At 34.4% G+C, this 15,866-nt stretch overlaps 1 long non-coding RNA gene across 5 annotated transcripts in view; it reads left to right on the top strand.

Annotated features, from left to right (window-relative positions):
* LOC110476583 (uncharacterized) overlaps nucleotides 1–13,353 on the top strand; it is a 135,245-nt gene extending 121,892 nt beyond the window's left edge. For all 5 annotated transcript variants that reach the window (XR_014949655.1, XR_014949653.1, XR_014949644.1 and 2 more), the window contains 2 exons: nucleotides 2,986–3,047; nucleotides 10,841–13,353. This is a non-coding gene — a long non-coding RNA (uncharacterized LOC110476583). The remainder of the gene's footprint in view (nucleotides 1–2,985; nucleotides 3,048–10,840) is intronic.
* Nucleotides 13,354–15,866: the final 2,513 nt, after the last annotated feature.

Below are 15,866 nucleotides of genomic sequence, written 5' to 3'. Positions count from 1 at the left end.
TGCTAATGACACAAACTAAGTGATCCTGAAAGACAAAATCGTTGGTGTAGTTTTCATTGATTTTGGCAAAACATTCAATGTGAAATCTCATTTGCCTTTTATTCAATTGTAGAAAATATCTCATTTTGGATATTTTCAGATCAAGCTGAAAAATACATAATTTGTCTCTTGAAACACAATGCAGAAAAAGAACTGAATGATGGGGAAATATTTAATCTTGATTTTGAAATCTCTATTTCTATATAAATTGATCAAATGTTTTTGTCTACTATACAAAAAAAATTGTTTCAAGAGGCTTTAATCAGTATCTAGCCAAATCTTTAAAATAGTTCAGAGTAATAATCCTGCATATTTTTTTCCATAGGGAAAGACCTGCTTTTATTCAGAGAGCTCTCTGAAGCCTGTGGAGTTTTTATTTATCAGATACAAGTCCAGTGACTGGCACCTTGGAGTTAAGTAGCATCTCCTAGAGAGCAGTAGAATCCCTGAAAAGGAGATGAATTCTGCTGATATTTGATGGATAAGAAGGGATGATGGACAGAGGAGACCAGCAAGCAAGCTTGAAATATTTATGCTTGCATATTTTTATTCTGCTTTGGTGCATTTCTGTTTATAGTTACAGAAGTTTCTCAGCCACTAAATGCAGGAACCATATCATAATGACTTTACATCAGCTAATTTTTCTGGATTTGTTCAGTGTGCTAATAATTTGGGAGCACAAATACCATGTAATGAAATAGAAGTCTGGTTAAAGATTTTTTTTTTCTTTTGAGATAAAAGCTTTTGTTCAGTGCCATGTATGTATCTTGTAAAATCAAAAACAACTGAGGAAGAGAGGCTGTAGAAGGGCTGAAACTCATATTAAGTACAGACTTGTGGTTTTCTTATTTTGCATATAAATGTGTATATCCATATGTAACCTGCAAGGTTTTTTTAAGGGTCACACCATGAAAACTCCTCAAGTTCTCAAGCTGCTTTTTTAAGGAACTTGATAGAATTTAAGCAGTCCAATGCCAGACCTGCATATTTCTCACACTTTGCAAATATGCCTAAATCTCAAAAGATGCTCTCAAATAGCTTCTGAAAAATCAGTTTATGTAGCTAACATGGCATCAGCATTGACAGACTTGTGTTTACCTTTACTCTGTTTATTTACCTGCCTGGAAATTGGAGCTGGATGTCAGAGGACAAGCTTTTCCTCTTCTTGAGGGAATTCAAGCTTAATCTCCCTCATGGTGAGGGACTTTTCAAATCAGGTTAATGCCCATGCTGGAAGGAAGGTGTCCTTCAATACCAGCCATCACCCTTCCTACCAGTACTTCAGCTTCAGTTTGCCCATAAAGTATTCACAGGGGACAACAATCCAGGTTCCGAATCAGCTGAGATAGCAGGGAGTTCTTGGGGTTCTAGTTCTACTTGTGCACTTCACATGAAATAGCAATAGGATGAAATAAATGTCTGTTTTACCAGAATTCATACTTGAGCATAGGCTTCAAACTCTTTGAGGAGGAAGAGAAAGCTTTGTGTTTTAGGGTGGTGTGATTTTTTGATTTAGGGTTGTTTTGGTTTTTATTTTCCCCAAAAATTCCTGAGAAGCATTGCTTTTAATCACATTTTCAGAGAATTTTATTTAATATTATTTCTAAGAAACTACTAGTGTAAGTAAAGTATAATGACATAGAAAATGACAGTCTGAATGTTATGGGTGAATCTCATCCAATGCCAGACATTCATAGGGTTGAAAAACAGACAACCTATAGCTGCTGCTGCTCAGAATTGACTAATTATCTTTAATGGTATAGCAAGGGTCAAAATCTTCTTCTGACAACCCTTACAAGTACATGAGGAATAATTCTAAAACCAGTAATCTGTAAGACACTGAGCTTCCAGAAGTTTTTTAGCAGGTGATGAAGAAAGGTAACTTGTCAAGGACTGCTCAGGAAAAAAAAAAAAAACCAACAAAAAAAAACCCACAAAAAACTCTCTTTGTTACATTCATAATAGAATGTTCAGTTATTGAAGTATATTTTGAAATAGTTTGGCTAGTTTTATGGGCCACGAAATTGGTGTCAATATTTGTGAGAGGGATGAAACAGGACATTCAAATTTCATTTCTTGAATAATTGCTCTTATTTTTCCTACATCATATTGAAAGTAGAAATCTATACTAAAACTGGGATCAACCTGAGGCCAGCCTTAAGTTAACCATGAGCCACAGCCTTAGGACTTCATCATGTATTGGCAATTACCGGGGAGGGAGGTTCTTGTTTGCAAAGCAGGACCTTTCTCAGAACTGCAGATAACAATTTTTTGATAACTGTTGGTAGTTATGAAACCATTTGATAACTTTGGATATACAATTGATAACTATTGATAACTAATTTTTGATAACTAGTTTTTGTTTAGTTATTTATTTAATAACTTTGATAATTATTTTTTTACTTTTTCAGTCTTGTCTCTATTTATAAACAGTAAAGAGTAAATGATGTAAGGAAAGATACCAAAGAGCTGGATAAAAAAAAAACCTGAATAGTGATTTCTGTGCTGAAAGCGTGTAAGAAAATCCCCACCATCCTGAAAGAAAGGCTGAAGAGGCACAGAAACATTTTGGTCAAAATCCAAGGCTGGAAGCTTAACTCATTGAAGTTTTACTTATTGAACTTATTGACAGTCTCTAAATACTGACCTGGTTTAAAGAGTTAAAGTACAAAAAGCTAATGTGTCAAGATCCTAGAGCAGTTATGATATGATATGACCAGCTGCACTTCCATCTAGAATGTTGTGTAATGTTCTTTTCTTCTGGTCCCATTGACCATCTCTTGGTTCTGCTTTTTGCAGCATATTTTTGTGGGAAACTCCTCCCTGCAAAACCCAGCACATAAACATATCCTGTGACTACTATTATGATTTACTTACTAGTAGTTTCTTATGAGCTACTTGCTGGCAAGTATTTCTGACATGCTTTTTTACAATTTTTCTTTTCAGTCCCTTCACTCTCATAAAGAAAATTCAACTTTGGTTTTCTATAGATGTGACATAGAAATGAGGTAAGCAGACATTTCATACACACACAGGCATAAGAAGACAAAGAATGTGTTTAGAATTATGGGCTTTACTTCAATAAAATAGAGATTTCTAAGGGCTAAGCATTATTCATCTCTATAAATCTTATATTCAACTTTCCTTTGATATTTTGAACATAGTTTAGTTTTATTTATAGCTCTGACAACATTTCACATTGGTTTTTGCACTACATATTTTTCATAATTTGGTTGTGAGTATTCACTGCTGGGTAATTAGCATACATCAGACAGGAGGTAATAAAAGGTAAAATTCAACCTGTTGGTCTGTGAAAAAAAACCCAAAACTTTTGCAAAAAACTGGGAAATGATGGATTCATAAAACTGGTCCTTTCACTTGGAAAGGGAAACTCATGTAGATATTCAACTTTTTTGAAAAATATTTTTTAGTGAGTAATCCTTTAAAATGGGGAATCTTTGTTTTTTTAGTACATATGTCTAAGTGAAAATGTGTGGTCTTAAAATTTGATCTTAATTTTTAATTTTTCTAATATGCTATTTATATATAGAGCTGTAAATGATAATAATATCCAGCTATTTTTCTCACATAGGAGATAGTAGCTTTAAATAATTATCACACAAATGTAGAATTATGCTGATATTAAACAAAAACAAAACTTGCCTTTGATCAAAAGAAGGAATTTGGCTTTGATTACACAATGCTCTTTTAATTAAAAAAAATATGCATCATCTTTTTAGAACTAGTATCTCTTTAGTATTAACTTTCATGAGTTGTTATTTCATCTGAAAGACTTTTGTATGGAAATGAGGCTTCCCTTTCTAGTTGAACAAATGCTAATAGAGGTGCTCTACAATCACTCACTAAAGTTTTAACTGAAGTCACCTTAATTACTTTTGTACCCCAAATGTTATTTTCCCCTCCAAATATCCCAGCAAATAGGGTTGCCAGAATGAATATTTACAAATGAAGCAAGTATCAAATGTTTGAATATTTAAAGTTTTCCTTCAGTAGTAATCACTCAAGATGTTGATTAATCAAGGAGCACATGTACATCAAAGTTGAACATCAAATGCACAGATCCAATTTCCTATTATCAATTAATTCTAGTGACCTTCTTGTATCCAAACTACTCTATAATTCCTCATCTGCCACCTGGCATCTGTGGCATACCCCCACAGCAGTGTCATTCTGTTATCAGCTTGAGAATAGTGAATGAAAATGCAAGGTGAGGGTTTGGTAGGTGCTAGACTGAGGTAGGACTGCAAGAGGCATTGTGTTCAAACAACTTGATACGATAAGTGTTTCTGCAAACAAGTGAATTTCTCACTCCCAGTGAGTCCCACTCATCAGAATAAGGTCCATACACAGAGATATTTACATCTGGGGGTTAATGTTTGGCTCTGAAATCTCCTCTGTATCAGGTAATTTTTTTTATGGACTAGATGAAGCTTTTCCTGAGATCTCTTTAGTTCAGCAGCATCAGCTTTCGTGTGTTGGGTTGGTTCCAAGTCGTTGCTGATTAATCAGCATTCAACTAAATAAAATTCCATCAAAGCTCTTCCTTTAAAGTAAATAACCTAGGAAATATTGTTATTTTAGGAGGGAAAACAGGAAAACAAAGTGTATAATTTTTTATGTTTGCTGTGAAATATTGCTTTTCTTCAATGTTCCAGTCATTAAAAAAAACAGATATTCATTATGATCTGATCCATTGAAATTGATCTTCAGTTTGTTCTTTGCAATGGGACTTGTAATTTATATTCTTTCAATGTAATTTTTTAATGTTTGCTATATGCAAAAAATGAATTCTATGAATTTTGGCAGGAGAAGGACGGGGCAGAAGAGGGTTTAGGTGGACATGTATTAGATTTCTATTATGAATTGAAATGCTGTGATGATCCGCCAGACCAATTTTTGTAAATTTTTAAAAAATTATTTCATATATAATGATATAAACAAGACACGGTAAAAAGATTCTACCATTTGGCAAATTACTTTAAATTTGCATATATTTTGAATTAGACAAATACATTCTGTGTTTAAGAAAATTTTCTCCAAGTAAATGAAAGTTTTAAACTTGGAGTTGGTTACTCTTTTCCTGTCTCCTCTCCTCTATGAGTTGAAATGTTTTAGCTTGTTTTTTTTCTGTTTAGAACTGTATTTTATTCTTAAAAGGCATCACCTTTATTGTTATTTTTGGTTCAGGTTTTATGTTTTGAAAGTATTTTCAACTTCATCTAAGGAAAGCATTTTACTGCTTAGCTCTAAATGATGATAAAAGCTACATCATGTAGAGAGGTATGGATTCATCCAGCTTATCATTATGAAAGATCATTTTGATTTAAAATTAAATTTAGGAGGTAGAATGAGATTAAATGGAAAGCTCAAGTAGAACATTAAAGAGAATGCCATCTAAATACTGATATGATTTTAAATTATAATAAAGGACTTACTGTTATGTTCTACAGTCCCAGTCAAATTTCAGGGATATTTTAAAGAAAATAGTGTAATAATTCAAAAGGAATAGACCCACTGAGCCAAAGAAAGAAATTATTCTAAAGGCTGTAACTGAAGATGGGAGAAAAATAACAATACGTTATAATTGTGATGTAATACTAAAGCTTTTTTTTTGTGTGTGGTCTTTGTTAAATAGGGTAATTGATCTCTATCCCAATATCAGAGTTGCAACCAAGTTTTTCTAAGTAACCTGCTGAGGCTGTATGACCAATTCTGGCTGGGTCAGCACAGCAGATTTTAGGCCATCACAGGCCTTAAGTGATCAAACAGCTATTCCCTTAGGTGAAATACAAATGTCATACCTCATTGAATTCTGTATGCTAACCCACAGGGAGAGTTCTTCAGAATTGCTTCTTTTTTTACTTGAAATTATATTATTTTTCTTTGTATGTCAAATTTGCATCATCAAGGAAGAAAATTTGGATAATGTAATTAATGAAAAAAAAAAAATAGGAATTGATAGCTTCTGGAACATGTTGCTTAGGGGAAAAGTTGATACAGAATAATTTCCCATGACATTCTGCCCAAACTGCTCAGTGGATTACGTGAGCACTACACATGATGGCCTCTCAATTTCCATGATGAAGAAATAGGTAACCATGGGTCATGTAAATATGAACCAACCAAGTGTTGATCTTTCACCAACCAAGTGTTTACTCATCTTTCTTGTCCACTGAGTGCTTCTCTGTTGGACACAAGACCTCAAGGGAATCTGGAAACCCTGGCATCCAACCACCTGGATATTTGCTTCCCCTCCAAATGTACATCTCCAGGATTAACAGTCCCCTAAAATGCCTAAAAATTCCCCTAAAAACATGATTTCTTTTTTTTTTTTTTTTTAAGGAAACATCTTAAAATTGTCAAGGTTATCACAGACCTCTTAGGCAGTGATGAGCAAGGAAATTCTCTCCTGCCTAAACTTTGCACCACAAGAGCCTCTAAGGCAGCTCAATCCAAAATGAAGCAAGAGGTCTTTTGATTTTGTCCCAGTAGCTGTGATCCAAGAGAAAACATTGTATAATCACGCCATATTGCACAGATGGGTTCTGTTGGAAAGGTCACAAAGCATCTCTTACTCTTCTTTTCTACTTCCCAAAATCTGGACTTGGTGGATGTTTCTTGCTTTCCCAAGCTCTGCTTTCAAAAGAACAGCAGCAGGTTTGGAAAACTTTCTCTTCCTGAGCAGAGCTCAATCTGCATCTCCCAAGGTGACTAAAATGACCTGGGTCTGTGATGTTCTTGTTTCCTTCTGCTGTAGCTCTTTTGCTTTTCGTGGGGCACTTAACCTTTCAGTGAACCCTTGACTTACAAAGGGCAAGATCTGAAGTGGGTGAAGGATTTAGGAGAAAGATAATGCTGTTATTCTGTGCCTGGCACGTAACTTGAGAAATGGATATTAGTACAAGAAATTATTGGGAGTTTTTAATTTCTTCTGAAATGGCCCTTTGCCTTAATTCTCAGAAGTTAAAGATTGGTAGACTTATCCCAATTGACAGAGTAGGAAAGGCAATTGAATAAATTACATAATCTGAGCAGACTGGAGTTTTATTTGATTTAGCAGTAGATTCTGCTTTAGCATTTAAACTGTAGATTAAAAGAAACAAACAAGAATGCTTATTGTGAAAAACAAGTCTCACTATTAATTTATTTTTTAATTTAATAAAGGATAAAAAGGACAATATCCAGTGCTAGAGTGCTTGGAAATCTGCCAAAAATACCCCATTAGCTTAAAATAATTTTTAATATACTTTTCATTATAGTTGTTAAATGTATACTAATGAGGGTTATACATATTCAAACATTCCTGTGAGTTTACATGTTCTGGGAATTCTTTTGCTTGGTTTTAATCTTTGACTTGTCTGCATGCCATCCTGTAGAGTAAATCAATATATTTTATTCCTTTTCCATTCTGTTGTTTTGACACTTCTTGATAACTGGAGAGTCAGTAGTAAATATTTCTCTTGGTGTCCTGGTTCTTGTCACTGTTATCTTATCATTCAGATAAGATAGTTCACAAATACAATGAATCAACATAGCTATTTCACATCACTATCTGAGCTAGTTACACAAATAAAAGTATTTAGCAGTACATAGTCTCTAATATTATGAAAAGGTCTAAGCTACTATTCAGAAGATATATGGTGCATTCCAAAGGTGACAGATTACACTTTCTCAAAAGCAGTTAAAAAGGGATTACAAATTTTACTACATCAGAATCTCTGTGATCAATAATAACTTGCAAAAGCCAATACATAAGTGCAAAAGTCAATAACTAGATTGTCATTTATAACATTTCTTAATGTGACAGAAGAACCAGATCCTGAAATATCCTATCATATATTTCACATGTGAATTTAGAAGCGCAAGACATTTCCCCTTTGATTATGTAGCTACTTTTCTGAAGCTAAGTTATTGGCAGGTTGAAGTTGTTACTGCTGTGAAATGGGATCTTGTTTCTCTTGTTGAATATGACTCTGAATTATATTATTCTGCTGTACTTATGCAAGTCAACTATGTGTAGACCTCAAATTTAAATACTTAGTCTTGTGAGAGGTATCTCTGGGGGTACAGGTATCTTTCTCTTGTGTTCTGTTCTTCCTCAGACCCATTGAAACCTCTGGAGAATCATTTGGAGCTTGAACTTCACACTTTTTTTTCATGCAAACAGAGTAATGCTCAATTCTAATGAGGCTGAGCTTTGGGGAAACCTTCTTCTGGAGCCAAGTGAAAGGGCTTACCACCAACCCAGGAGTTTTGCATCAATGACACTTCATGACCGATTGCATTGGGATTATTCCTATGAATAAGAACTACAGATTCTGAACCCTGAGTACTTTATAGTGACAACTTCATCTTTTGTGTTCTGTGAAGTGCTGTTCATATTTATTATCCTGTGGGGAAACAATACTCTGCTAATAGCCTAAACCTCTTTTGAACTCTCTATATGTTTGGGATATACAAAGTGTTCTGCAACTTGTCTATTGTTCTGCTTCCCAAATTCTTCCCAGCTGGGGACAAATTACCATTTTTAATCTGAAACTTCACTTGTTTATCTTTAATTCTTGCTGGTAGTTGTGTAAAGTGGTCATGAACGGTGCCTTAATTGGGCAGGAGAGTGATTTTTTTTGATTACAGTATTAAATGAAAGAGCTGTAACATTTGCAGTCTAGTACACCAACTGAAAAATTGTTTTGGTTTGTTTGAGGGTTATTTTGGTTTGGGTTTGCTTTCTTTTTAGCCTCTCAGCTGTCACAGTTCCCCCATTATTGTTTTGTAGAGGCAATGTAAAGAAGACTACACACAGTAATATTTAATGTGCATACAGAACGACAAATATCCTTTATTCATGGAATTACTGCTGTTCACTGCCCATGAGTGATCTTGCATACCTCAATTCTTCATTCTGCCATAGAAAAATGTTTTGATATAGCTCTAAACACCTATACAAATGAAACTATAATTGCACTTTTTACATCTATTTGCATGTCTTGTAAAACTTTCCTGTTTTGCTTATGCCACTCTCTGTAGTTCACTTTCTTCATGGTCTCTGCAGTGTCTTACTCACATTTGCTTCTACACACTCAGATGGAACATTTTTACAATGTGTATTTCATGCCCCTCAATGACAGCCAGTGTTTTCATGACTTATGTATTCACTTTCCTGATGAGGTATTCCTCAATCATAACAAATTAAATGAGTGACATACAGTATGCAGATACTTGTTTGCTCTTTGACTAGTTACAGAGAAACAGCTTGTGCTAGAAAAACAAAATATGTAATTCTGAATTACTGCAATATTGCCAAGCTAAAGGTGCCACAGTTTATTGAATGTTTTTTCCTGTTTCTGAATACTGTAGTAAAGGTTTCCTACATGCCCCAGTTATCATTTCTAACTGACTTTTTTTGAGAACTTATTTTTAAAAGTTTGATTTGGTCTAATATTGTGTAATTCATACTCTCAATAATGTATGCATTGTATTTTCAGGAAAAATTAAATGAAGGAGCTCTTATATGTTTTTTTAACAACTGAAGGATTTGGAGGTTTGGGTTTTTTTTAAATCTAAATCCACAAAACAACATTCTATAACATTTTCCTTCTTCCTAATCAGTATGCTTGGTGATTAGAAGAAAGGAGTTTTCAATTCTTGAGTATACTTAGTCTTTCTGAATGGTCAGAAGGAAGCTTATAGCAAATTTCCTTTTTCTTGTATTATTTTCCTCTATATTGTTTTCTTTGCAGTAAGAAAGTTTCCTCATGTGTCCTTGCTGATTGCTCCCCACGTTTTGCTGGCCATGCCTTTAATTGGAATTCTTACCAACTTTGTACCGCTGTAAAAATGAGGAATGGTATAATCTCCACTGTTTTCCTGCTATATAAATTTTAATTATAGAGGTTTAAATTTTGGAAGCTATATTTTGTGCCAGCAATCCTAGCTTTCAAGTCCATAAAATAAAATTTCTTGGATGAGGTTGGTGATATTCCTGCTACAGTGCTCCTGCAGATTGCCAAAGGTGAAAAACGGGTAAGGAAAGAAATACAGGTTCTTGTCACATGTGGGTCCTTGCTCTTAAGATTGTTCTGGAGAGCAAATCTCCTGCTCTTCAAGATAAGAGAGTCAACAACCTGTTCACAATGGAGCAGCATTAAGGCAAAGTTTTACACTTCAGAACATATGGCAATAAAATGACTTTCAAATGGTGCAGAGGAGATTCATTTGTCTTAATGTGAAGTAGATTTGGTAGACAAAAGTGATCCAAGATCCCAAGAAAGATAAGGAAAGGAAAAGGAAAACTACAGATCCAGATATAAATTATCTACTGTGAAAATAATTCTAGGAGTGAGATATGAGAAAGAAAAACCATAGAGGGAGATAAAAGTGATACCAATGGATCCTGGACTCTTTCCTATTTGGATTTCTAACCTGTTTGATTTAGACCAGTAATCAACTTCCCGTTAAGCACCCATAATGTTCCCTTTGTTCCTTTTTGCATCATCCTGTGTGGCTTTTTAATTTGTTTTTCCCTGCAGGTGGTCTATCATTTATCAGCTTTCTTAGAGATGTTGTTTGGCAATTCTTTTTTTTTTCCAATGAGATTCTCAAAAATGTGAACATTTAGGAACATATCTTTGTGAAGATAAGGGGTAGGGTCATAGATAGCAGCTGATTTATTTTAACAAGGCCAGATTTGGCAACACAAATATTAGAATCTGGAAATATGATTAGTTTGACAATATTTCTTAGATTTTTTTCTTTGTCTTTTTAATTCTGTTTTCATTAGGTACTGCAATGGTTCTTGAACTGCTGAATTCCATCCTGCATGAATTGCATCTCACTGTGCCAGAAGAAGCTCTTCAGCTGCTTGTGGTTCCTCCCTTACTTGCATGACTTAAACAGTATCTTCAAGACATATCAGAATGCTCTTGCATATCATCACAATAATTTTTTTTAACTTTTTTGCACCTAAAATTGCAATATAATGATGTCTTTCAATACATAATGGTAGCAGTGAGTACAAAGAAATTAATTTATTTTTATGTGCCTTCAAAAAGTGGCTTGTGTGCTTTAAAGCATTGTCTGTGAATTTGGGGGTCAGGAAAAGACTCAGAATTCAGAAAGAGAGGAATAACAGTGGAAAAGCCTGCAACAAAACTGCAAGAAAAGCAGAGTAGAAATTCCAGCTTCCAAATCAACTGCTATACTTATAATTTATGTGGAAATCAGGCTTCTTTGGATTCAAATTCTATTGTAAAACTCATCACTTCTGTATGTTGCTAAAGCCAGTACATAAATCAGAGGATCACAGAGGATAAAGGGATGCCTTGCTTTGACAGAAAAAATGAAGTTGGAACTGCTCTGCCAATCTGCCTTATGATCATATTGTCACATGGTTTTCCACAGGTGAAATTCTTCTCAAAACCAATTTATTTTAATTTTTATGGATTTTGCTTCTTTACCTAACGACATGTATTTTTTTGGGGCTAGATCCAGCAAGAGATTTTCCCACCCAGTTCACAGTGTTCTCAGGTTTCATACACCTGAGTCTAAAGCTGGGCTGCAGCTGAGGATTTCACACTGCTGAGTACACTTCTGAGTGTACTCCACGATGCATTTTTAATGTTGAGATTCCCCAATGATCAAAACAAAATTTTCCCTTATCTCCTTCCTTTCAAAGGTATTCTCAAGACACATTTAATGCATCATGCAGTGTACAACAGGAATTGCTTTTTTTCTTTTACATAACCTGAGGAAATGCTTACGCAATCCCAAAACTTCTTTTTCTGCAATCCTGACCTTGCATGGGGGCATCATCTTCACAGGGTATGTTCCCTGTGCTCCAAGGCATTTTGCATGTTCCTATTGTAGTGAGGATTCCAGTTTTCTTATGCTGGTTTTGACTCTGAAACGAAATATATATCTTGACTTCCATCTTACATGAAGACAAGGTAGATATATTTTCTGAAAATTTTAGAAAAACATAACTTAAAACCAACATCTCTGAAACGTCTCTCAGAATTTTTTTTTTTTTTTAATTGTGTCTGACAGACTACCTTCTGAAAAGGTTCATCCTCTTAAATAAAAAAAAAAAATATTTAAATGACTTTGTAGTCAAAAGAGGTATCCCACATTGAAAGTGTTCCATCCTAAGTATGATCCTAAAATGATATTTCTAAAGGCCCTTATTTTGCTCAATATTTGGTTTTGCAACTTAATTTCTTTATCCAAATATTTATGCTAAATTCCTGGAATACAGCAGGAAAACAAAGAATTGCTCTATATTTGATTTTTTCCCCCCTCATTTTTATAATTTACCTGTGTATAAGAAAAAGTCAATTGATCAAAGATAGTATTAGTACTTGATTCCAGAAAGAATAGTTTTTTCTACTTTAAAACAGGTATTTGGAATGTTGCTTTCGTCCTTCTGGAATGTGAGGTGGCTTCCCAGCAACAAAGTGAAAACCTCTGTAGCCCAAACCAGACAAAATGGATAAATGTGGATAATACAGAGACATTTTGAGTTAATTCTTTTTTTTCTCTCTGTGCATGAATGCTGAAGTTCCCATTCATATTGTATGCATGATCCTGCCCTTCACTTTTGTTTTCTCTCAACCCCTGTTTGCTCAGAAAACCAGCTGCCTGTGCCCTTTTCCCTGAATGTGAATGCACTTCTGTTTTGTGGGATTAAAGGAATCTGTGGTGATACATGATGCTCTGAGCTGGAGAGTGTATCTGTGTGTACTTCTGTTTTACTTCACACAATCTTCTATTTACAGCACCTAAGTATAAGGTACTGAGACACATTGGTAGTATTTTAGAAGTGATATCTATTTCTTTTAAAAGAGTTATCCTTTGTGAGGGATATTTACATCTGCCAGCAAACTGGGGTACTATTGTAACTTCTCACTTATATTAATACAGTCTTCTTAAGAAATTGATTTTGTAAAGGGTAAGTAAAATGATGAATTACAAGGTGAACTATGTAGGTGGCAAACATCTGTTCAGGAAAAAGTGCAATCTTAGAAATATGGATTGAATGACAAACTTTTGCCACAACCTCAATAATAGTTCCTTTTAATAGCAGTGCTGAAATCACAGTATCTTGTCACAGAATGTGTTCACTGTAAGCTGATGTTACCAGGTTCATTTCAGACATCAGAGTGCATGAATCTAAATAAAACATATTTGATTTGTGATGTTCATTCCTGATAAAAATATCATGGGTTTCAAATTCACTTTTCTTTATTTTTTAAATCCTTGGAATAAAAAAAGAGGCAGTTTTTATACATATATATATATATACATATATATATATATATATATATATATATATATATATTTTTTTTTTTTTTTTTTTCATCCTAGAGTTGCAACTCTAATCCCAGCACAGCAAGGTCCTCATACTTAAGTACCTGACTTCATGCTGGGTAGTCCTGCTGACTTCAACAAAGTCTTGCTTAAAGCTACATATATTTGTGTGTATTTGGGGCTAGGTTTAGCTCATTAACATGTGACCTACTTTACAGGAGAGTGTGCTTTATGAATTTTTCACCAATATTCATGGCTATATTCTGTTTCCCTGCCAAGGTAAGCATTAATGTAATTAACATTGATAAATTCAACACACTTGTGTGGGTGGTTTCTACCTGAGGAGATGATGAATCTCAAAGCTCAGGTCCTTCTGTGGAAGCTCAAACTTCACAAAAATTACTGTATATAATTCAATAAAATAGCCCTTAGATGGAATGACTCCCTAGCAATCATAGTTACTGTGTTCAGAGGAGGTGCTTTTACAAGAGGCATTGAAGGAGGATAAGGAATGCTCTGGTTCTGTTGCATGCACAGAAGACTGTGCTGGTAAAATCACATATGTATGAGTTTACAGTGACTGAAATCTGATGTGCTCGAAATTGCTTGAAATTTCCATAGTTTTAAAAATTTGGCCTATGAAGCAGGCAAGGAACAGACACAGTAGCTTTAGTGAATTTATTTTTCATGTTGAGATTATGACCTTGAACTTCTTGCAGAGTTCGCACAGCATTAAACTATATAGCCTTATATTTATTTAACTTACAGTTATAGTAGTAATAATAACTATTGCCTTTTAAATTGTTTGCATTCAAATTCATAGGAAAGTCAATAACGTGGCATTGACATGCCTGAACTTATTCTCATAGGTAACTGCTTAGTCCTCTTGAAAAAATTGATTGTAACACACTTACCTGTGTTCCTGTTGCATTATTGGCCTTGTAGGTATCCAGATTTTGAAGACAAGCTCCTTAGCAAGACCCCAGAAGACCAATTAGATGCCCTAACTTCAAATGTAGGTTCACAAAGTCAACCCAAATCTAACTATCTATTAATTTGGATCATTTTGTAAAAAAAAAAACAAAAACAAAAAACAAAAAAAAAAAAAAAACAACAAAAAACAACAACAACAACAACAAAATAAATAGCCCTGACAAGGATTTCAGATTTTCCATTTTTAGGCAAATTTCTTGAAAATAAAAGTGTGATAGTATCTTAACACTCAAGGGGAAAAAAATAATCCAAATCCATCTTATTTTAAAGTACATTGAAGCTTTATATTTTAGATTTTCTTTTGCATGCATTCTTAAAAGCTTTTAGTACTAAATTAGCATTTCTAAAAATGACAACAGCCTGATTTCAGCATGATGAAATGCTTCTATTTTTAAAGTCTATACATTTATCTGAACTTTTCAATTCAGCTAAACAACATTTCTTAGGGGAGAAATACATTCCAGAAAATAATGAGAGTGAGACCTGACAGGATTGGAAATAAATTTATAGCGAGTCTTTATGTGGGATGCAAGGGAGCTTGGGAAAAAACACAAATGTAATAGCCTGCTGAGCATTAGGAGTCAGAAAGAGAATATTCAAGATATAATTTTAGTGGTTTGTGCATTCACAGTATTTATCTATGTTATAAATCAGATTAGATTATTTATATTTTCACACAACATAGGAACAGTTTTGGGGGTTCTGGTTTGATTTCTTTTTTGGTGGCTGTTGTTGTTTGTTTTGTTTTTATTTGGTTGGTTTTTTGGGGGTTTGTTTTTTTGGTTTTTTTTTAAATTTTCAACAGTTCTGTTTGGGCTACTGTACCTCTTGACATCCAGATCGGTGGGCCAGTCTCTTAGGCTATGCTTGCACTGTCAATTGTAGCAGCATTTTGATATGCACTTGTGCTTCTTTGCCAGAGCTGATGGGGAAATAGGGAAAATGGAGTTATTAGGACTCCCCTATGTCATGAAACATTAACATGACCATAACAGAAGTCTCATTGACTTGAATTTATTTATAATTCTTACTTGCAGGAAACTCCCCTTGCCTTCATCTTTTAACTCCAATCTTTTTGGAGTTTATTACTGATGACTGAAGTAGCCTTTAAAACTCTGTACTCTCTAAAATCAAGAATGGTCTAACAAAGATATAAAAGCAATGCAATTTTCTTTCTAATTCATCATGTTTTCTGATTTCCTAAAAACCATATCTGTTGTCCACTTTGCAATAAAATTAAGGTTCACAGAGGCGATCTGATAATCTGAGTCATCTTTTCTGACTTTACACTGAAGAGTCCTGTAATTTAAACATGAAAAGAGGCCTGAATGGGACTATATGAATGACTATGGAAAGACCAGAAGAAGTCACTCAGGACTGGCACAGTTGGGCAACATCTACATTAAGAGGTTATGAAGATGTGGGTGCATTTCCATGCAGCTTCTCATCAGCTCCAGGATTAGGAAGAGGGCAGCTTTGTCAAAAGACAGGAGTCATTGGAAAGCAGC

The sequence above is a fragment of the Lonchura striata genome, chromosome 1 (assembly GCF_050655825.1).
Source record: "Lonchura striata isolate lonStrDom1 chromosome 1, ASM5065582v1, whole genome shotgun sequence".
NCBI classification, from domain to species: Eukaryota; Metazoa; Chordata; class Aves; order Passeriformes; family Estrildidae; genus Lonchura; species Lonchura striata.
The sequence above is the reverse complement of the archived record's forward strand: the minus strand, read 5'-3'. Positions and strand labels throughout refer to the sequence as shown.